This window comes from Arvicanthis niloticus, chromosome 16, assembly GCF_011762505.2.
Source record: "Arvicanthis niloticus isolate mArvNil1 chromosome 16, mArvNil1.pat.X, whole genome shotgun sequence".
NCBI classification, from domain to species: domain Eukaryota; kingdom Metazoa; phylum Chordata; class Mammalia; order Rodentia; family Muridae; genus Arvicanthis; species Arvicanthis niloticus.
The window spans coordinates 56,654,189-56,678,687 of record NC_047673.1 but is presented as its reverse complement, the minus strand read 5'-3'; the positions used below and the strand labels follow the sequence as shown (position 1 = coordinate 56,678,687).

At 40.8% G+C, this 24,499-nt stretch overlaps 1 pseudogene; it reads left to right on the top strand.

Annotated features, from left to right (window-relative positions):
* The first annotated feature begins 20,009 nt into the window (after positions 1 to 20,009).
* Positions 20,010 to 20,432, top strand: LOC117721346 (small ubiquitin-related modifier 2 pseudogene; annotated as a pseudogene).
* The last annotated feature ends 4,067 nt before the right edge of the window (positions 20,433 to 24,499 follow it).

The following is a 24,499-nucleotide window of genomic DNA, read 5'->3' as shown; positions in this document are numbered from 1 at the left end:
ACCACCTGAGCCATCTCCCTAGATTAGATACTTCTTACAGTTAAGCTTCTTCTAGTTCCCTCTTGACCTGTAAGTTCTGAAATATTTGAATTAAATTTATATAATTATGTGGTTTTCTCTTTGAACCTGGACAAATGAACAGTTTTGCACACATACACCAACACTCAAGTTTCTTCATGAGTGTGTAAAGAAACCATTTAAACCCCCTTATAAAGAAGTAACATGGGAATGTGATGTCATCCACAGAGATCCTTGAAAGAGACATAATTACTCATCTCTACCATTTAGTCCTCTTAGCCATTATCTGACTCTGTGAGACCATTCCTAGGTTGACCTCCCCACTCTCCTTGTCTTGCTTGTGAAGTTTTCAAATTTGCAACCTCGCTTCATTAGCTCTCTGTCACCTTGAATTCTGCCCATCACCTGACCTGTTCATAAGCAAAACCATGATAAACATTTGCTTTCTTGAACATTAGTTTTAGCTCCCATCCCCCACCAGCTGTTCTTAACCTTCCACGCTTCCTTTTTGATCCCCAAATTAGCCAAAGCCACACTTGTTCTTCTTGGACAACCTTATTATCTTTCTCCAAGATCAGTGACATCTATCTAAAAAAATCTTTGCTCTCAAATTCTGACACCATGCTCACTTTACTGATCCAAAGAACGAAGAGTTTAAGAAAGCATTCATTCTGAATCCTGGCTTCATATAAAAACTCCTCTTCATGGCTCCATCCCACAGAGAACCTGATTACCTTGCGTAGGTGAGGCTTTGAAATTTTTTATTTTGTACCAACCACCCCAGGAGATTCTATCAGCAGCCAGATTTGAGGACATCAGTCTGAGGTGACCCCTTTCATTCTCTCCCTGGACCTCACCTTGTCATGCTTTAAATGTTCCCAAAATGCAATGTGCTGAAGGCTTGGTTGCCAGGCTGCTGATGTTTGAAATGGTTACATCCTTAAAAGGCAGGGCCTTGTGAAGAGGAATTGGATTCTCTCTCTCTCTCTCTCTCTCTCTCTCTCTCTCTCTCTCTCTGGCTTCCTCTCTCCCTCCCCCTGTCTCTCTGTGTGTGGAGGGGTGTCTGTCTGTCTCTGTGTATACGTCTGACTGTCTCTGTGTGTCTCTCTCTCTGTCTCTGTCTGTCTCTCTATGTATATGTGGTGTGTCTTTGTTTCCCTGTCTCTCTGTCTCTCTGTCTCTCTCCCTCTCATTCTTCCTGGCCTCCATGCAGTGAGCAGCTTTCCTTCTTCATGCACCCTCTGGCACAATGCTCAGGTTGTTGAATCTCACTGTAGTCCTAAACAACATAGCAGGGCTTGTGGTTTCTTCTAACATCTCAGCCACTGTGGATACGTGAGAGCCTCTTTCTTCGTAAATATCTGTCATAGTGCCAAGCTTGAATGTGGTTCTTTGGTTGGGGTCTTCTACACTTAAGCCACATGAGTTGAGAATAAGAAAGGAATATTTCCAAAGATGCCAATCATGGATTTGTTAACAGGCTAAGATGACAGAAGATGAAAGAAAACGTCAAAATCACATCTAAAGACAAACAGCAGCCTGCCTCTATAGATCTGGGAGCAGAATAAAAACAACAACAGTGCCCAACTGGTTATAGTTAACCTGCTGCAGTATCTGGGCATGGTATTATCAGTTAGCTGCAAATAATTGATGGGCTTAGCTGTTTGTTACTGGCTGACGCTGGATATTTGATATAGAACACATCCCTAAGCTATGTTTTAGTTTATGTACTAACTTAGCTTTCTTTTCTTACATATAACTCAAAGTAGGCAGGAGGCCTCAAGCTAATGGCCTTCTGCATATCCCTCCTTTTAGCTAAAAAGCCAAAAATGTTTATTAAAGACATGTAGACGTGAGTCCCCAACTCCCAAAACAATCAGATGTCAAAGTGAAGAAAATGAGAAAATATGGAGTGGGGAGATGCAGTGTCAGCTCTGCAAGCATGAGGACATGAGTTCAAATCCCCAGTACCCATGTTAAAAGTCAGGTATGGGCACCCATGCCTGTAGTCCTAGCACTGGCCTTCCAGGACAGTAGAGAGGAGACGAGAGGATCACTGGGGCTTGCCAGAAGCTTAGGCCAAAGGAAGGAGCTCCACAACCAGTAAGAGACCCTGTGTGATATCAACTTGACACAATGCAGAATCATCCAGAAGGGGAGTCTCAGTGAAGAATAGTCTAGATTATGTTGGCCTGTGGGCATGCCTGTGAGGAGTTTCTTTTTATTTCATTAAGATTTATTGATTTCTCAAGCTAATAGGCTTCATTATGATAGTTCACACTTGTCTATAGTATGCCTTGATCATCTTAAATCATCCATCTTGTTCTACCCTCCCACCTGTCCTCTTCTCCTAACTCCAAGCCTTTCTTTCATGTATAATCTCTATTGTTCTATCTTTCTTTAATATTTACATGTGAATACACACACACACACACACACACACACACACACCCCAAAGGAAAAAATATGCACACAAAAACACAAGTGAAATGAAATTCTGCACTTTCTTGCTTGTTTAGTTTAATATCTTGACTCCTTGTACACATGATTTATACTAAGTAGAACTTCCAATGATAAGCAGTATCTAAGAGTGTTTCAAATGTGCTCCAGTTTACACATTCATCAACACTATGTCTTGCCAAACTAAGCTACCAGACTTGCAGTTTAGCCAGTCTGCAGATCTGATTGTATCTATCTTACTGATAACATACTTAATAGTGGTATAAGTATCTGTTCCCACGTTAATGGCCACCTGTTACTTACTCCTTTATTCACAGATGTCTTTCCTATTGGAATAAATTTATCTGGTTGTCCCCTTTTTTGTAAAAACTTTCTAGTTCATACATATATTGGTGCACATGCCCGTGTGTGCACACACTAAGGCCAGAACAGGATATCGTTGTCTCCTTGTGTTGTTGTTTACTTGATTGCCCTGAGCCAGGGTCTCTCACCACACTGAAGCTCACTTTTTATTCCCAGCATCTGGCTGAGCAGCTCTCAGCATCAGCTGTTTCTACCTCCCAGTGACAAGGTTATAGTCGGCCATGCAGTCATACTCAGCCTACATTCCTCCTTAAAATGACAACTATACACAAATATTCCAAGTATATAGGCATAATTTTTATTTTGTTTATGTTTTAATATATTTATATATTGAACACCTTAACACTTTCTGGAAAGGATCTAAATTATTTTTCCCTCATGTCCAGAGACGTCAATGTGTTGACAATTTTTTTTTTTTGAGTTACAGTCTGAGGTAGCCCAGGATGGTCTGGAACTCACTGTATCGCCATGGGTGACCTTGAACTCTTCATCCTTCTTAGTGCTGGGATTTTAGGTGCACAACACTGCACGTGGTCAATGAGGTTCTAGAGATCATGCAGACGAGGCAAGGATCATATAAATGTGTGACATCTGGGCCCTCTCGTCTCAACTGTTGGGAGACTCAATTTCTGTGGTAAACTACATTTTCTTGGATACAGGATCCATTTCTGGACTCTCTGCTCCATGACATTGGTCTGCTCATTCCTAGGACCACCAACATTGCTTCAATATTAAATCTATACACAAGGGCAGGGCAATGGACAGGGCCAAACCCCTTGCCTTTGTCTTTCAACACTATATCTTACCTGTTCTTAATTCTGAGTTTTATAGTAGCTTCCTAAGCTGCTTGAAAAACTCTGTAGTGATCTGGATTTATCTATCAAATTTATAAAATGATTTGTAGAAAATAAACTCTATACTATCGATCTGTCCTCTCCTCAAAATGATCCCTGTTAATATATCCGTTTTTCTTTCCTATTCCTGCTCTTGTAATGACGACTCTGAGGCATGGCGCACGCCTTTAATCCCAGCACTTGGGAGGCAGAGGCAGGCGGATTTCTGAGTTCGAGGCCAGCCTGGTCTACAGAGTGAGTGCCAGGACAGCCAGGGCTACACAGAGAAACCCTGTCTCGAAAAAACAAATAAATAAATAAATAAATAAATAAATAAAGACCTAGGCCATAAGCCTTGGCTCCTTTCCTGAGTAGCTCTTAACTTACTTAACTATTTAAGTTATTCTACATCTACCATTTGGTTAATTACCTCTCTTTCAGTCCTGGCCTGCTTCTTCTTTTTTGTCTCCTCAGTGTCTTCCTTCAGGGTTTATGTCTTCTGTCTCCTGTGTCTCTCTTACTCTGTCTGTCTCCCTGAGCTCATCTACTACTGGTTTACGACCCCATCTCCTCGTTTCTCCCTCTCGTTCTCTTGAATAAAAACAAAAACAAAAAAACCAAAAAAAAAAAAAAAAAAAAAAAACCCCAAAAAAAAAAAAAAAAAAAACAAAAAAAAAACCAAAACCAAAACAACAAAAAAAAAAAAACCAAAAAAACAAAACCAAAAAAAAAAAACCTCTCACTATTTTCCAGACTCCCCTCTCTTCCTGCCAGTGTCCCACCTCCTATTTTCTGCTTCAGCTCATTGGTCACCAGCTTTTTTATTGACGGGTGATGTTTATAAGAGATTCTCTCTACAGATATAGTTTACATTTCCTTTTGTTTCCTCCCCACCGCTTCATTTTACCTTAAACTTTTACAATTTTTTCCCCCATGGAGATTCTCATTACTATTAAGGCTGAAATTTTAAAGTCTGTTTCATTTTCAAACTGACTTGTGGCTTTGTTTCTCTTTCTCTTGCCTGTCCTACCCCTGGCTAGTTATTAAAACAAACCTTACTGCTTAACGCATTAGCGCTTTTACGTTGTTGACTTTCGAAAAGACTAATTCATTATTATTATTTTTAAGTGGCAAATCTCACTATGTAGACCAGGCTGACCTCAAACTCACAGATCTTCTTGTTTCTACTTCCTGAACTGTTAGGATTAAAGGTGTGTACCACCATGCCTGGCTCTGACTGATTTTTTAAAATATTTTATTTTTATTTTAAAGTGTGTGTGTGTGTGTGTGTGTGTGTGTGTGTGTGTGTGTGTGTGTGTGCGCGCCTATGACTGCAGTGCCTGCAAGTATCAGAAGTTGGGGGTGGAACCCCTGGAGTTGGAAGGTTGTAAGTCACCTGATACTCAGGTCCACTGCAAGAGCATTTTATGGTCTCAGCCACTGAGCCACTCCTCTAGATTCAGGCTAATTTCCTGAAATGTGCAAAACAGGATAAAGATGATTCCATTTGTAAAATATGAAAATATTAACAGTACATAAATGAGAATATTTATGGTAAGGGTGAATGTGTCAAACTATTCAAAGTTACCATCTGTGGGTTATAGGAAGCTTTCAACTTCTAAAGGATGTAGTCCAAGATTGTAATGTCTCATTTTTCCAAAACCAAAACCTTATGTAATTAATATTAAGTAACTTATTTACATGTTTTATTATGCATATTCTATGTTAAATAAAAGTGTTCACACTAAATTTGAAGAATCTGAAAATTAATATTTCAAAATATTATTATCATCTCCAAAGCTATCATGGGCTCTTGACTTTCTTCTTGTCTGTTTCCCAACCCTGTTTCTCCTCATAGTCAAGCATCGATTTGCTTCCTGTCACCGCTCATGTTAGTTTAAATTTTCTAGAGCTTTGTTAAAGTGGATCCAATTGTTGTTTTGTTTGTTTGCTTGTTTGTTTGTTTGTTTGGGGTCTGTGTCTTCTTTCAGTCAGCAACATTACTTTGAAACCTATTAGTATAGTTGTGCTCATAAATAGTTTGTTCATTTTTATAGTTAAGTGGTGTGATAGTTTAAATAGGAATGGCCCCCATAAATTCATGTGTTTCAATGCTTGGCCAGAGAGAGTGGCACTATTAGAAGGTATGGCCTTGTTGGGGGAAATACGTCACTGTAGGGGTGGACTTGGAGGTCTTATATGCTCAAGTTGTGCCCAGTGAGGAACACAGTCTCCTGCTGCTTGTGGAACAAGATGTAGAACTCTCAACTCCCTCTCTAGTACCATGTCTGCCTGCACAACCCCATGTACTGCCACGATGATACTGGACTAAACCTCTGAAACTGTAAGCCAGCCCCAATTAAATGTTTTCTTATAATAGTTGCCCTGGTCATGGTGTCTCTTCACAGCAATACAACTCTAAGACAAGTTGTATTCCAGTATATTGATATACCAAAGTCTGCCTTTCAGTTTACTTCCCAGTAGATGTTTGAATTGCTTCAGTTTGCAGGTACTATAGCAAAATTATGACAGAAGATCACATATCAGTCTTTGTGTATTTTTTCCTTTCACTTCTGTTTAGTAAATACTTAGGACTTGCATAATTGTTTGCTTGATAGGGTTATGTTCTATTCATTAAGCGTCCTCTAGACGGTTTCCAGGTGGTTGTGTTTTTATATTCCTGACCATGGCTGTGTGAGATTTCTAGTTGTGTTACATCTTTGGTAACCTTTGATGTAGTCTGCCTTGTACATTTTAACCTATTTGTGGATGTGCAGTTTCCTATTTTAGATCCTGTCGTTTCTGCCATTTTTATCTCTTACATCTTCTCTACCTTACTTTTGTGTGTTACATACATGTGTGTGCATCCATATGTATGTGAATGACCGTACACTGTACATGCAGAGGCCAGAAATTAACCTTAGAAGTCTTTCTCGGTTGTTCTGATTTTTATTTTCACCCAAGGTTTATCACTAACACCAGAAGTCACAAACTAGACTAGGCTGGCCAGCAAACCTCAGGGATCATACCATCTCTGACCCCTATCCATGGCATTTCAGGTGTGCATCACAACACCTAGTTTTCTATGTGGCTGCTGGGAATCAGAACGTGGGTCCTTGTGCTTCTACTGTATTTCCCAGCTGACTTTATTTTTTTAATTTCAACAATGTGTTGAATACAGAATTTGATATTTAGTGGAGAATGGTATTGATACATACTAGTCAATAAATATTCTCCCAGTTAAACTCCATTTAACTATTTGAAACACACAGTACAGTTTATTTGCATCAGTTACTATGACATTTCTAATGTTAACTTCATGATTTGGCAAAATTATTATAATTGACTTCATTTTTCTTCCAATTTATAATCTACAATGGTGTATCAGTTAAGTCTCCCCTGCCCCTTTTATATGTGTGCACACAATTGTCTTAGGCCTGTTTTTGTTTCTGTTTAGCTGACTTGTAAGAGAAAAGAAAAACAAAAATGAGAGATAAGTCAGCAGCAATGCACACAGAGTTCAAATGAAACAAGTCCAAGAGAAAGACACAGAAAACCCAGGAGCTACAAGGTACCCAGGGCAGCCAGGGGACAAAGGGTACCCAGCCATTTACATCTCAACACACAAGAGGGCTTATGCCCCAAATCCTAGATCATCACTCTGTGTCAGAGAGCTGAACAGACCAGGCCTGGCCTCTTGTCCTAAAAATGATCTGAACAGCAAAGAGATTCAGCAGTGGCAGTGAATCAGGAAAGGAGTTTATGTCAGTACAGCCAATACCAGCAAGGGCAGAAGTCAAACAACCCAAGCCCTGTTTCTGTGGTATTGACTGTATATCATTATGACTGCTTGCAAGAAGAGCCTGGTGGGGGTAAAGTGCAGAAGTGAAGGTGGAGGGTAAAGATGAAAGTGTGTGTTGAAGGGTGGTTTAATGGATAAGTGCTGATGCTAAAAAGGTGTATACGTTAGCCATCTTGGTGTAGTTATGGCCAGTTGATCATTGTCTCAGATATGATATGATATGATATGATATGATATGATATGATATGATAATGTGGATTCCTGGTGGTGCACCTCTTGGGAGCAGTTGTTTTGTTTTGTTTTGTTTTGTTTTGTTTACTTTATGGATTGTGTACTAAGACTCATTGAGTCAAAATTTGAGATAAGGTGTGGAAGAGAAATAACTCTGGCTAGGTTATTGGCTTGGAATAGAGTTAGTGAGGGAACGACTGGACTCTCCTTCATGGAATGCAGCTCAACAAACAGGAGACCAAGGACAATGCCACAAAATCTCCAGTTACAGAGCTGAAACATGCCCAAGTTTTCAAGGCTGGAACCCACCCACCATCGAGATCCAAGTAATATGTCAGTTATAATCTGCTCTGCAATTATGGGATGTCATAAAATACTGTTCCAAGTGAATGTATTTGTGCCTGTTTGGGGAGTAGTTTCTTTTATAAAATCCAGTGGCTGAGTATCTCTGGGATTTATAACATCAATAAAATTATATGGCATTGTTTCAGAAAATCTAGCAACTGAAAACCAACGCCCAAAGACTGAAGGTGCTTGGAGGCTGAGAGCAAATTCAGGACTCCAGAGTGTAATTTATTAAGAACTTATAGACAGTGGGCTGGAGAGATGGCTCAGTGGTTAAGAGCACACAGTGCTCTTCCAGAAGACCCAGAGGCCCAGTCCCAAGAACCCACATGGCAGCTCACAACTTTTTGTAACTCCAATATCTGACACCCTCACACAGGCATACATATATGCAAGACACCAATGCACTTAAATATAAATTATTTTTAAAAAGAACGTATAGACAGAAATAGGTCTTGCTGACAAGACGACTGGAACATCATCCTAATGGCAGGAGAAAGTTCACACACTAAACTACACACAGGTGGTCTATGACCAACCTAGATGCCCTTGATTCCTCCAAAGTCTCAACATGGCAAGATTAGAAACAGTCTATGGCAAGAAAAACTGATTGTATTACTGATTCTGTTTGTCCTTTAAGGGGTAGGTAGGATGTATGCCATGGTCACGTGGCAGACAAAATGACAGCTACAATCAAGATGGCTGTAGTCCCAACATGCTGGATATTATGATACATAATACCCTGTAGATATTATAATCTGGCATATTTAATGTCGCATAATAAGCCTGATGTATTGACAATAAAATTCTGCCTTCACAGTGGAAATATTGGTAACTATTTCTCCTTCTTTTATTGTTTGTATATTTAAAAGTGATTTGTTACTTTCTTAATGAGTAAATGCATAGGAAAATAAAAGTGAATTAGAGCCTTAACTATAGCTAGGTTCAGACACACACACACACACACACACCACATATACATGCATTCATACATTTATACATGTGTACACATACCTATTTAGGGAAATGACTATTAGAAGATACTTCAACATGTCAACAGTAGTTTTTTCATAATAATAAGAATATAGATCGCCAGGCAGTGATGGCACAGGCTTTTAACGGCAGCACTTGGGAGGCAGAGGCAGGCAGATTTCTGAGTTTGAGGCCAGCCTGGTCTACAGAGTGAGTTCCAGGACAGCCAGGGCTACACAGAGAAACCCTGTCTTGAAAAAAACAAAAAACAAAACAAAAAGAATATAGATCACCAATCTGAACACATGTTTTTATCATAATGAGACAGAAATAAGTGTTTTTGCATGTTCAGTCTGTGTGTTGCTCCTACCTCACAAGGCTGTCTAGCCGAGTCATGCATCATTGCTGTAAGCAGTCATGGTAGACTGGTGATTTTTGGCTGGCTCCTTACATTGTTTTCGTCTTAAATGTTTCTTCATTGCCTGTATAGCAAAAATCTCAAGGAGAGGTTGATATCAGGTGGCCGAAGTCCAATCCCTCTAAGCACACAATTGATCCTGGTGCATAGCCTCATCCAGAGTCTCTCTCTCTCTCTCTCTCTCTCTCTCTCTCTCTCTCTCTCTCTCTCTCTCTCTCTCTCTCTCTCTCCTCTCTCTCTCTCTTTTAAATTTGTATGTGTTTGAAATGACAGGTCAAGGGTCACTGGCAAGATGGCAGTGATGGTGACCTTCTGCTGGATACTGGCTCTTTTCTGGGTTGTAAGCAGAGAGTGCCATTGTCAGAAAGAGCTAAATGAGAGCTTGCTGTTGCTTTGATAGAAGAGCCAGTGAGTGAGGTGGTCAGTCTGCAGTGTTAGGTGTGGTACCCTGCTACACATACCACACCACAGTTATATATTTACAAAGAAATAAAAACAGGGAGGAGTGGCCACTATGGCAGGCAGTTCAGGAAGCACCATCACTATTGTCAGCCATGCCTTGGTCCTCTGACAGTTATATGTAGCAGCTCATGTTGGGCGTACTGGTGTGAAGTCACTGCTCTGTGTAAAGTCTTTTGTTATGAATAAAGGATATGGACACCAGAGACAAACAAACAAACAAACAAACAAACAAAGGTGTGTATGTGTATAGTGTATGTGTTTATATGTATGTGTATGTACACTGGTGTATGTGAATGTGAACTTACATGTATTATGGGACATCTTCCATGTTGTTTTAAGGGAAGGTCTCCTTCATCTGGCCCATGACTATCCCAGAATTCTGCTGTCTCTGTCTCCCATCTCCGCACAGGAACCTTGGATTGACTGATGCTCACTTTCTAACATCTGGCATTTTCTATGAGTTCTTAGGATTCTAAGCAAGGTCCTCATGTTTAAGTGGTGAGGACTTTACCCACTGGGCCATTTCTTTAGCCCCCAGACTCATCTTGTTTCCAAGATGCAGTCAAGGGGCTCACCATTGTCACTCAGGATATTCCAAAGGTTTTAGAAGCTCCAGGCCAAAAATCTGAAACAAAGACCAGACAATTTCTTTATTATATTGAGACCAGCTCAGAGGCACCCCCTACCCTACCCCCACCTCTGGTGTTCCAGATACTCCTGCTCACACCAACTCTGTTCACAGTGATGTGGCACTCATCTTTCTTTCTATAGGCAGCCAGTTCCTAAAGAACAGAAGACATAACTTATTAAGCTTTCTACGCTCCTCACTGAGGACACCATGAATTTTACAAGAGGCTTTGCCTATTTCCTAACGAGGATTTCTTACTCTTTGAAATCAATGTTCTGACCTCTTACATAGATTCAGTTTTCTAAAGTGACGTGAATGATAATGCCACCCAGTGTCATCATCTGCTGAGGATTTCCTGTGGATTGAAAACATTTAAATCACAGTCTATTGGTTATTAAATTAGATATGCTTTCAAAGGCTTTAAATCAATAGGGTTCACAGTTCTTTTGTATCTCTGTGGAGGAAACAGCTTCACAATGGTATCATTTTTATTTCAATAATTTTTGAAGTGTATCCTTAATTCTGCAGTTCTGAGTGTCATATCATTTTATCGTCTTCTATGAATTCTTAGGTCTTACACAGCATCACTGCTGAAGGAAAGCAAAAAGTCTTATGCAGAGGGTACCTGTTCTGCCGTAACTCCTTTGCTTTGTTTTATAGAAAGTCTAATAAGGTAGGTGGGTAGGGGTGTACGCCCATAGAAGCAGGGTGGGGGGGGGGCATGGCATAAGAGATTTGAAGAGGGGAAACCAGGAAAGGGGATAACATTTGAAATGTAAATAAATAAAATATGTAATTAAAAAATAAAAAAAAATTTTAAAAGATACTGCTTCTGAAATAACTACAGTTCTGTAGTCTGAGGGAGCCCACCCTCCACAGCTTGCCTCTTTTGGTGAGTCCATTTCAGTGGCTAGGATTACAATGAGGTCCAGTGATAAGTGTGCTGAAATCAAGATTTTGGGGGCCTAGTTTCTGGTTCTTCTATTTAGCTTCACAGTCTTGGGGCTCAGCCAACAAGTATACAGGGAGTAGCTATACTGCACCTGGTTCTGTGCCAGACTCTGGGAGGACATCTGTAACCAAGACAAACAGGAGTAGGTGACACATGAGGACACAACATAACAGCAGTTAAGAGTGCAGAGATAATCGCAGGGACCGGACACCCTGCTGGGGTTAGGGCTCCTGGGAACTTTACCTTTTATCACTCCTTCCTGTTTCTGCTTCCAGAAGCTTCCTGGTTTGTCTTTACATAGCTGTCTAACTCTCATTACCAGTTAAGATGGATACCAAGGCTGATCAAGAAAGAAAGTGGCTCTGAAGTTGGCTGTATTTGATTTGAAAGAAAATTTTATACAATATGCTCTGATCCTGTTCTTCTTCCCCACATTTTCTCCCAGATTCTCCTCACCTCCCCATGCACCCAACTCCATACCTTTCTTGTTCTTTTTTTTCAGAAAACAAACAGGAAAACAGGAACAACCACAAACCAGACTAAACAATGAAAAACAAAGAAAAAAAAAGGGTACAAGAATCACAAAATAGAAAACCACAATCTATGAGCAAAAGCCAGGAAAACAAGAAAGCAAAGAAAACCCCAAACAAAGCAATATGAGAGAGAAAGTATACAAAATGCCATTGAGTTCATTGTGTATTGGCCATCCACTGCTGGGCCTGGGGCCTGCCCTTAAGCAAGCAATAGAAAAGACACACAGAAGGTGAAGGATACAGCAGAACTGACATTAGACCTTCACAGACTCCCTTGTTCTTCAGGTTCTATGCCAAGAGTAGATTTCCTCACAGCTTGCAGTATGTAGACCCTACGATGGTAGTTTTCATCTTCTGAAACTTCAAAGGTCACTGTATTAAAGACATTGCCCCCCAGCATTGTGTTACTGGAGGGTGGTAGAGCTCCTGTGCCCTCTCTGGCATAGGAGCCTGAATGTGTTAAGTGTTCTGGAACTCTGATCAGCTCCTTTGTGGAGGCTTCATTATGCAGGCATGGCTGCCCAAAGCATCAGCCAGCTTAATCTCCAGCTTCGGTCCCATGCTAGGAGGTCAGGTGGATAAAGCTAAAACTCCAACTTTCTGATCTTCACCTTGCTCTTTCTTGTGATTTTTCTCTGTCCTGATATTATTGGGGAACTACATTAGTTATTTTTCTCTTTGCTTTGACCCAATACCTGACCAAAGGAAACTTAAGGAGGAATGGTTTACTTTGGCTCATGGTCTAAAGGAATCTAGCCCATTACGGCTGGGCAGCGGGAGGGGCGTGGTCCACTGATCCAGAAGCATGTGCCCACACCAAAAATGGAATTTTTCCCTCTTCAATCAAACTCCAGATATGCCCTCACAAACACATCTAAATATATATCTCCTAGGTGATTTTAAATATAATCAAGCTGACAGTGAAGATTAGCTTTCAAACTAGCCATCTGGTAAACCCCCATTGGATGACAAAAGGCATCTATCACTCAGGAAATCCCAGGGGTTTTAGAATTATGTTCTAGGAAAGTGGGAGGAAGCCCAAATATGTAACAGCCCACAATATCATACCCCATGCTGTGTGTCTTCTGCTATTACCCTTCCTACTCACAGTAACCTAATCGTACTGTCACACACTAAACTTCTCCTATTTTTCCAGAAATATCCAAGTTCAAAGCTGTTGGAGAAATTAAAGTTTTGAACTTTGGTTTTTTGTTTGTTTGGTTTTTTTTTGTTTGTTTGTTTGTTTTTTCGAGACAGGGTTTCTCTGTGTAGCCCTGGCTGTCCTGGAACTCACTCTGTAGACCAGGCTGGCCTCGAACTCAGAAATCTGCCTGCCTCTGCCTCCCAAGTGCTGGGATTAAAGGCGTGCGCCACACTGTCTGGCTAAAGTTTTGAACTTTAAAGGTTCTATGGTGGCTATACTGGCTGGTTTTGTGTCAACGTGACACAAGCTAGAGCCATCGAAGAAGAAGGTGGGGCAGTTGAGGAAATACCTCTGTGAGATCCAGTTGTAGGGCATTTTCTCAATTAGTGATCATTGGTGAGGGCCCAGTCCATCGTGAGTGGGACCATCCCTGGGCCGGTGATGCTGGGTTCTAAAAGAAAGCAAGGAAGGGCAGCACCTCTCCATGGCCTCTGCATCAGCTCCTGCCTCCAGGTTCCTGTCCTGACTTCCTTTGGTGATAAACAGTAATGTGGAAAGTGGAAGCCAAATACACCCTTTCCTCTCCAACGTGTTTTTTGGTTATGGTGTTTTGTCGCAGCAATAAAAACCATAACTAAGACATTGTCTAAATTTAAATAGCTGCAGGAAGATCTGACCTACAGCTGCCAACCACTGATTTTAGCTGTCTTCTCGTCTTTGACAAAACTTGGGAAGATGATCATAATCCAAAGGTTTAAATAGTTCTTAGTGTGAAATCCCCTAAGATAGTTTTTCAAGGCTGAATATATTATGCATACTCTTTTATCATTGTCCTCAAGCTAACTCCTAAAGCTGTGAAAATATGAAATTCCCTTAGAGGAAACAACATTTAGAACAGGCAGCTTTGTGTTTTAAGCATTTGGATACTTTCATGGCGCTCCAGGTAGGTAGCAAACGTGCCAGTAATAGGTTTGTCCTTCTGGTCCACAGCCACCAAGCCATGGCTGGATGCCATGCATGGAGCAGGGTTTTATTACGCCAGAAGGTACCAGGTAAGAGGTAGGAACCTGCCTGCAATCTTTCTGTCTCCAGTTTCAGTGGTTAAAAGCTGTTTAAAGGAAAAGAGCACAACAGAACATGTAAGACCGGTATTTCACCGGGTGGGACAACACTGAGGTGTTTTGAATTCTCAATACTACGGACCTCTGTAGACCATTGATGCTTCCATACATCAGACTTGTCACTTTCCCTGGGCAACATGGATAACCTGGTTATCAATTGACAACTATTGCAAAAAGAGGAGGTTGGCTCAGCTTGACCAAGGGGGAGAATGAGCTCCCTGGAAGGCTCCTTTATGCTAACTGGAGAGGAAAAAAGGTTCAAACTTCTTTTAAGAGAAAAACAATGTTTTCTTCTTTCTACACTGTGGGGCTGGGGATCTTGGCAAGCACTTTGCAATGGAGTTGTTTCCACAGCCCCAAAATATATCCTCTTTTAAAACTGAGGTTATAAAATGTGCATGTTAATAGAAATGTATAGTTTGTGCTGTAGGGAGAGACATCTGAGTGTCAATTTTTCTCAAAATGGTGACTGAAAGGCTGAGAGTCAGGTACCCGGGGAGATGGGATGGGTAGACAGCTTGCTGTGCAGGCACAAGAAACTCCATGTAAAAAGTAGGGTGTATTTATAAATCAACACTGAGGGTGAGCAGTCAAGACAGGGGGATCCCAGGAGCTGACCAAGTCAGTCAATCAGTGAGTTCCAGTTTAGCAAAAAGACAGCCAACATCAACCTCTGGTTTCTACCTACCTATGCTCCCGCACACATACCTACATGCATACACTATAAAGCGAGAGAGAGAGAGAGAGAGAGAGAGAGAGAGAGAGAGAGAGAGAGAGAGAGAGAGAGAGATGTATGAGTGATAGCTACATTTTCTATGATAATTGCTGTTAGCTTACAGGCAATTCCACTAGGCTCTGACCAGAGACCAAGTAATGGCTTATGTCATCACCTGCCACTGTCATGTGTGGGTGGTTTATAAAAGGACTGCTTGCCACCACAGTTCTCTCTGTTCTCATGTGTTCCTGGCCAGTCTCTTTTGCTCCCACTTTCTCTTCTTTGTGCCCAGCCTCTTCTCTGCCCTCATGGCTCTGTTCCCATCTGTCTGTCTGCTTGTCTGTCTGTCTGTCTACCTGCCAGTTTGCCTTTCTATCTGCCTGTTTGTCTGTTTGTCTGCCTGTCTGCCTGTCTGCCTGTCTGCCTGTCTGCCTGTCTGCCTGTCTGCCTGTCTGCCTGTCTGCCTGTCTGCCTGTCTGCCTGTCTGTCTGCCTATCTGTCTGCCTATCTGTCTGCCTATCTGTCTGCCTATCCGTCTGCCTGTCTACATGTCCACTCCTCTGCTACCCCTTCTCCAGGTCCTCACTTCCTTTCCTTCCTCCAAGTAAACCCCCTCATAGCAGATCTGTTGTATGGCATAATTTCTGAGGGGGACACCATGGTATGGGCTAGTCAGGTACCCCCTTACCACATTATATTTCATAACAAATGCAATCTAAAATCATAAGCCTTTAAATAATTTTTTGTTGTCTTGTGATATGTGAATATAATTTAAAAAGCATGCTTTTCAAGATAAACCACTGGAAATCTACTGGTGTAACTCACCTACTTCATAGCTAAGAAAATTCAGGTCCTGATGGGAAACTAAGCTTATTACCTATACAGTACTAAGACTAGGGATGGAATCCAGCTCTTCTGACCCTTTTTGTCACATATTTATGCTTGTATACTTATACAAAAATAAGCCTGGGATATTAATAAGTTTAGAAAACTCTTGAGATATGAAGGTTGCTTTCTAGAGTATTACATTCCTATATTATTCCATCTAAATATTTGTCTCCTAATCCCATAGTCTAGGAATAACATTCGATGGGAAGAAATATGAGGTCTGGCAAATTTTCAGCCTTTTCTGCTCTACAATCAAGTAATGCAAGCAGATATTTTTCAAAGAAAGACTTCAGGGTTTCAAAAATGAGAATGCGTAGCACTGGTGGCCTTTCTAATGTCTAAATGGCGGTTTTCCTGTAATGCTCCCATTCACTCCGCACTGTCACAACACCCTTGGTGAATGCGGACGCAGGACTGGACTGGATAACCCGAGGGGCATTGTGACATGAAAGCAAAGCTGAAATTGGTTTAGAAGCACAATGTGGCTGCCAGTCAAGGATCTCTTTGTCCCAGAAAAATTGTAGAGTGCTGTGAGGAAAGTCACAGGAAAAGAAATATAGAAGGGTGAAAATCTTATTTGTTCAAATTAAGAGATGCTTGAGGCAGCAAAGAACAAAGGTGTGATTTTGCCTCAGCCCTGGCTTTGTTTAGATGCACTTAGAAGCAGGAAGATGAGATTCAGGTTGCTTTATGGAGTGCAGCTAATAAAATCATCTCCTCTTGTGTTTTGGTTTTCTTGTCTCTCAAGCCCACTCTCTCACCTGACAAATTATGCTTTTTTTTTCCTGGCTACATCAAGGGAATTCAAAGTGGCACCACATTGATTAGGGCTCGTGAAATGTAAGTAGAGGTTACTGTTAATCAGATCTTCAATATTTCTGCAGCTGCACCTTTGTAAGGGCCTGCAGATGTGTTCCACCTGCTCACAGCTGCACCTCCAGGGAGAACTGACCATTGGACTGAGCTAAAACACTGACAACAGAAACACAGAATGTAACCTCTGTGGAATGTTTGTACATCACACCACTTCCCTTAGACCTAATGGGGTGGAGATGCACTAATTCCTTTCTTAAAAGACAATTCAAGGTGTACTAGGACCAACCATAATCCCACTCTGACCCATACTAGAATGTCTAACTCCTTTTCCCCTTATGAATGCAAACCTCATACTTTTACTGGCTTCATCTTATTAACTTTCAAAAATGTCCAACACATTTTTTTCAGAAGAGGTCCCTTACCACTCGAGTCTGCCTTCAGCCACCTACCCACCCTTTCATTTCACAGCAAATTTCTATGAAGAGCCAACTTTATGGTTTTCATTTTCCTGTCCCCGGGTCACTTTTTAAAAGAAGGTCATGTGGCTCGAAATCACCGAGTTTTATCGAAATTGCCCTCACTGAGGTCACCAATGAGCTTCTTATTATTAACCTAATCACCAATTCTCTACCCTAAGTTCACTGTGTCTTTCAAAGTGATTTGACCTGTGAGCTACAAATGCAGCTCTAAGAAGTTGAAAACTTTAAAAAAAAAAAAAAAAAAAAAAAAAAAAAGGCTAGGAAGGAAACATTTTTCCTCCTTCACAGATGCCTTGTCTGTCTCTGTGCCTGGATATTCAGTCTCTTTTCTATATCCCTCTCTGGCCATCTATTACTCATTTATGTCACTGTGCCATTGTCTGTGACCTCCTTTTTATTCAGTATCATATCCACAAATGATTTCCTTCTTTCATTCCTAAATGAATTGACTTGTGTAAATCTGTCATTATTCTCAGATAAGTCATTCCTAGCCTCCTGAGTCACACACTTCCTTCTTAAAAGGATTCCTCCAAATACCCTCAAAGTCAAATGGATCAAAAATAGAGAATAGTCACCTGTTCATCTTTCTCTATCCCTTAAGTTAATGAATAGTACCAAGCTAATCGAGGTATCGTCATTTTCTTTATCTCTTAGGGACACATCACGATGTTTCTATGATTGTCAAATTTACTTCTCAAACATGTTTTACATTGGAACTCATCCTGGTATCACAAGCTGTTTGTGTACCCTGAACATTCATATGTTGAAGCCCTAACCACCTATCACCATAGCACCATATTTTGAGATGGAGGCTTTGAAAGGTAATAAGAGTTGAATGAAATTATGAGGATGGGGCCCTTGGAATGGGATTAGTGTCTTTATAAGAAAAGACCCTGGTGGTTTCATTCATTCTGTTATGTGACTTCAAAGCAAGAAAGTCAAAGCAAATCAACCAAGTTGGAAAGGTCTCCTCTCACACAGTCAATCTGGTAATAATGACTTGACCTTTGACCCTCCAGCCTCTTATAGGAGAAATAGGTATTTTAGTTCTCAGACATTGGTATTTTGTTAAGCCAGCCTAGCAGAACAAAGGACCAGAATCATCACAGTTGCCTCTTAATAGAATAGCCCCATTTTGTTCACCTCAGACTGAGAGGCTTTAAGTACATGCAAGGAAGTCACTCTGTGAAACTTGTGGTGGCACTTGACTCTAGGACAAATTGCTCACTATTGACTATTCTTCGGGAAGACATAAGTAACTTGTCTGTGCTTCTCACTGCCTTCTTCCTCCCACGTACCAGGTCCAGCTCTACTGCCTGTCATTCCTTCACCTTCTTGAAAGTCTTCCTCTGCTCTCATGCCTACTGCTGCCTCTCTGCAGCCCACTCATGATTAAATACTCATGCTCATCCAGATGGCAACATAAGGAGCTGCTCAAAGCATGAACTCTGCAGCCCTGACTTATTTGACTGTTTGACCTGAGTCAACTTGGTTGCAGTTATAGTTATAGCCTGAGTTTCCGATAAACATTATAAACTGAGGGCTTGGTCATCAGCCTGTGATACTTTGGGGAGTTAGGGAAACTTTCAGGGTATAGGACCTAGGGAAAGAAAATGAGGTCAAGTTTATGTCTTTGAACTGAATATGGAGATTTTGGCCCCTTCCCCTCTCTTGTATGACTCTGCAGTCATAAGGTAAGTCACCTGGCTCTGCCACATCCTCTTTTTATAATGCTCCATCATGTACTGGCCTCCAAACAAGAGGACATAGTGATGACAGATTGAAATGCATGAATTCCGGAGCCAACATAAACATAATCTCACAGAGTTGTTATAAAGATTAAGTTAGTTTTCAGCTGTAATATGCTTAGAGCGGTCCTGACCATATAGCAAGAGATGAATTAATGTCTAATAAAGAAAATCTATTCCCAGAGTCTGTCTAGACACCACCTTCTCCGAAGTTTCTCCCAACCTTGCACTGAGTCTTCCCCAAATGTCCATCTTCCATGCTTCCTAGGACTTTTGTAACAGTTGATCTTGCACTGATGCTAACTCTGCCCTTTCCGAAATCTGTTCTTTACAGCACCACTGGAAAAAGAAAGATGGTGCATATTGTGTTGACATATCCATGTTCCATTCCTAGCAAAGCACACAGCCTACTTCAGCCATCCAATATAAATCAATATGTCATTGGAGTAGTAATAATTTATTTGTGGCCACATATCATATATAAACAATCTTTAAGATACTATTTTAATAGTTACTAAGAAAATTGTGACCAAATACATTAGGAATTACAAAAATTCCTAATGTGGTGAAACCACGAGGCACTACTAGCATAATATATTTTCTGTTGCCAGTAACAGAAAATATAATAATCCAATCGAACTGGACTAACTAAGAGAAAGGTGAATATTTGCTGGGTCACATAACTGAAATACTGACAGATGGTTGACTTTAAGACTTAAACAAGATTATTAGAACCCTACTGCTCTGGATCTCTGAGTGATGCTTCCTGTCACAAAGGCCTCATTTTTGAGGGGGGTGTTCTGTCCTCAACAGCAAAAGACTCATAACTTCCCTGCCAAACAAGCTAAAAAATACATGTGACTCTCAATATGTGGATTCAGTAAGCAACTGTTGGCCTGACAGACATACAGATGCTACATAAACATTAGGTAAATACATGGCTGATGATGGCTTATAGAAGACAGATACACACTAGCTAGATAGATAACAGAAAGACAGATAAACAGGTGATAAAAGGATGAATGGATGAGCCACATGTCATTCCTGCACCCATTGCTTAGGATCAGATGTTCCAAGTGAGATGTCAAAAACACAAGGTGGGGTTCACCCATTGCTGCCTCCTTCTTCTGCCATTCTTGCTGCCAACTATATGTTTCTTCAGTGTGGACCTGGTGCCTCTTGTGAAATGGCAGCTGAGGAGACTCCACTGTTCACCGTGGCTGATGAAAAACCCAAGGAAGGGGTCGAGGCTGAGAATAGCAACCATATTAGTTTGAAGGTGGCAAGGCAGGATGGTTTTGTGGTGCAGTTTGAGATTAAGAGGCACACACCACTTAGTAAACTAATGAAGGTCTATTGGGAATGGCAGGGTTTGTCAATGAGGCAGATCAGATTCCAGTTTGATGGGCAAGCAGTCAATGAAACAACCACACCTGCACAGTGCTGAATGGAGGGTGAAGATACGATTGGTATGATCCAGCATCAGATAGGAGGTGTCTCCTAAATAGGGAGCCTGCTACTTTCCTCCAGAAGTTTGTTATAGACCAAGAATAGATTCTCAATTAGAAATGCAATTTGGTTCTGCTACATCTTGACTAATACAGTAGACTTTTCTCTATTCATTTCCCTGTTCCCATTTCTTTATTGTTCATAAAGTAACAGGAGTATGTACACAAGCCCATTTCTCTTCTTTTTTCTTTTTCTTTTTTAAACTAATGGCCAGTGTTCTGTTTGGGTTGACATCAGATAGAGATGGTTTGGGGGAGAGCACTGGTTCTGTGAAAATAGCCCACTTCCCCCACTTGTAGCACAGTCATTCGGCTCTTATCTTTATATTCCAGAAAGTTATTTTGCTCTCATTGTTTTAACAAAAGAACCCAGCACACCTTGTTCAATTGAGGAATGTTAATGTTTTTCATTTATCATTGTAAAACCAAGGACAATTTTATAACTTTTTGTATGTAGCTATTACATGTAGGACAATCTGTCTTTAAGTCAGGATAAACGACTCTTGAATAAAATGATAGTTTCCCCTTCAAGATAAGTGTCTTGTTGTTTAAATAAACTTCCTGTTTTAAAATAACCAAAGTGAGAAATTGGGCATTACTGTCAGATGAACCTGTGTATGCTGACTGTGTCAGTTGTCAAGGTATTATACTTCATTTCTAGATCCATTGTTCTTTCTCTACACATATTGTGCAGTCAAACACTGTGAACATGTTGCATTATCTGGCTGGTGCAGCACTAGGTCCTGTCTTTAGAAGGCACTGCAGCCATATTCCAGACCTTTTATGTGCTTCAGTGTGTGTGTGTGTGTGTGTGTGTGTGTGTGTGACTCAAGAATACTCACCCACCAGTAAGTTTGACTCCTCAACACAGGTCTATAGTTTCCTGCTCATCAATCTCGATAGATACCTAACATTCAACTGGGAATCAATACAGCTAGCGAATTCCCCATTATCCATAGAACCACACCCATCCTTATAATACCTAAAACCCAGTCTGGGCCACGCAGCCTTCCATGTTTGTTCTTGGGGGGGGGGGGTGTTCTTGCTAAGCTTTGGCATATCATCACAATTCTATTTTACTTGTTCTTAGTATTTACTCTTCTTAGCTGGTAGTCAATAAATCTTTACACTAAGTGTTATTCTATTCAGATTACTGCTGTGGAGTCTGTGCCCTAATTAGATCCGGTCTACTACACTGGAAGAGCAAAAACAACTCGGCCACTGAGTAAATTACAGGTCACTCACTTACATGAACAGTATGCAAAATATTTTTCCACGATATATAGAAACATGGAAATGTATATGGCATGCTAAATTTTAAAGTAAATTATAAAGCAATTATGCAGTATAACTCTTCTGTATTTTCTAGGATGCTACAGTTATAAAACTTAGGATGATTTGTTTCTTTTCCTATTTAAAAATGCTTTAAAAATAGTACCCATTTATTTTAATTATGGAAACATAGATTACAGAATGACTAATACAAATAAAAATTAGCCAGTGGAATAGGCTAATTTCAACATAAGGGTTCCAAAACCACGCTGACGTTAACTTTTCTTCTACATTTAAAAGGAACCAAAGTAACAGCCAAGTCTAGCAGGGTTGCTCATGGTATTAAGGACTCATGTTCCTGTCTTAGGTTCTGTTCTCTGTGGTTTCTTTTTCTACGAATGGGCATGCCAAGTTCCAGATAAGGAGCAAGAAGACGAAGGAGGCAGGGGCTTCTTTCAAAGTTACTTCAAATAAATTCTATACTTCATTTTAAAAAAATTCATCCTTTGGGTTAGTTTTGTTGATAAGCAATTTCTGCAACTAAATTGGAATAATAAGAGAAGTTCTAGCCAAGTCTCACGGCCCTTTGAAACTATCACTACAATTTGACCTTTAAAATAAACTATACACGTTTGAGAACATTTAGATTAACAGATGAAGTTGGTAGAAAGTCTAGATAAGCTCTAACTTCCCTAGCGCATGCTGAGCCTTTCCTGATGTCAGCAACCCACCAGCATGACACGTGCTCTACAGTGGACAGCTCTGTATTAGCAGGTCAGCATCTTTCACGCCCAGCATTTACAGAGGGGTTACTTTGAGTGCCATAATATATTTGTGGGTTTTTACAGATCATCGCTGATGTACAACCAACATTATGGTCAAATACAACATGACTGCACTGTTCCAAAAGATCCTTTGTATTTTGACAATTTACCCCCTTTTTCTCTAAACCCTGTCAGTCAGTGACCTTTTTCATTACTCCATACTTTGCCTCTCCCTGAAGGTCATATATTCACAACTATGCAGTGTACAGACTAGCTTCTTTCTGTTAGTAAGAGTCAATAATTTTCTTATATGTCTTTACATAGCTTGATATAATTTCCTCAATAATCCTCATCATTTCACCACAGTTATTCCTTCAGCTACTGGAGAATATCTTGGCTGCTTTCATGTCTTGACAATTATAAATAAAGATAATATAGCATCTGTGTACAGACTTCATGTGGGAGTTACATTTAAATTAATAAATAGCAAGAAACACAATTTTTAAGGCACATTTAGTTTCATGATATGCTGCCACATTGTCTTCCAAAGTAGCTGTATCACTTTTCCTTGATGACAGCACCAAGTGAGCATTTCTGTTGCTCCACATCCTTACCAACATTTGGTGTTGCCAGTGTGCTGAGTGGTGACTTTTAAAATTACATAATGACATGTTGAGAGTTTTGGTGCTGCTTCTAGGAATTTGGCGTTTGTCACTGGGCTAGGACAAGAAAGTAGGCTCAGATAAGAATATTAGAAATAAGGCTGCTATGAACACAGTGGAGCATATGTCCTTGTTATATGTTGGAGCATCTTCTGGGTATATATGCCCAAAAGTGGTATAGCTGGGTCCTCAGGTAGTGCTATATTCAATTTTCTGAGGAACCACCAGACTGATTTCCAGAGTGGTTGGTTGTACCAGCTTGCAATCCCACCAACAATGGAGGAGTTTTCCTCTTTCTCCACATCCTGACCAGCATCTGCTATCACCTGAGTTTTTGATCTTGGCCATTCTGACTGGTGTGAGGTGGAATCTCAGGGTTGTTTTGATTTGCATTTCCTTGATGACTAAGGATGCTGAACATTTCTTTAGGTGCTTCTCGGCCATTTGAGTTTCTTCAGTTGAGAATTTTTTGTTTAGCTCTGTACCCCATTTTTAATAGGGTTATTTGGTTGTCTGAAATCTAATTTTTTGAGTTCTTTATATACATTGGATATTAGCCCTCTATCAGCTGTAGGATTGGTAAAGATTTTTTCCCAATCTGTTGGTTGCCATTTTGTTCTATTGATAGTGTCCTTTCTTTGCCTTACAGAAGCTTTGCAACGAGATCCTGTTTGTCTATTGTTGACCTTAGAGCATAAGCCATTGGTGTTCTGTTCAAGAACTTTTCCCCTGTGCCCAAGTATTCACTCACTGATAATTGAATATTAGCCCTAAAGCTCTCACAATACCCAAGATACAACTCGCAGACCACACGAAGGTCATGAAGAAGAAACACCAAAGTGTGGGTGCTTTGGTCCTTTTTAGAAGGAGTAACAAAGTACTCATGGGACCCAATATGGAGACAAAGCATGGGACAGAAACTGAAGGAGGGGTCATCTGGAGACTGTTCCACCTGGGTATCCATCCCATGTGCAGTCACCAAAGGAAGACACTGATGTGGATGTCAGGAAGTGCAGGCTGACAGGAGCCTGATATAGCTGTCTCCTTACAGGTCTGCCAGAGCCTGAAATATACAGAGGTGGATGCTCACAGCTAACCATTGAACTGATCATGGGGTTCCCAATGGAGGAGTGAGAGAGAAGACTGAAGGAGCTGAAAGGGTTTGCAGCTCCATGAGGAAAGCAACAATACCAACCAACCAGAGTTCCCAGGGTCTAAACCACCAGCCTGGGAGCACATAGGGAGGGACCCATGGCTCTAGTTGTATATGTAGGGGAGGATGGCCTTGTTGGGCACAGGTGGGAGAGGAGGTCCTTGGTCCAGTGAGGGCTGGATGTCCCAGTGTGGGAGAATTTGTGGGTAAGG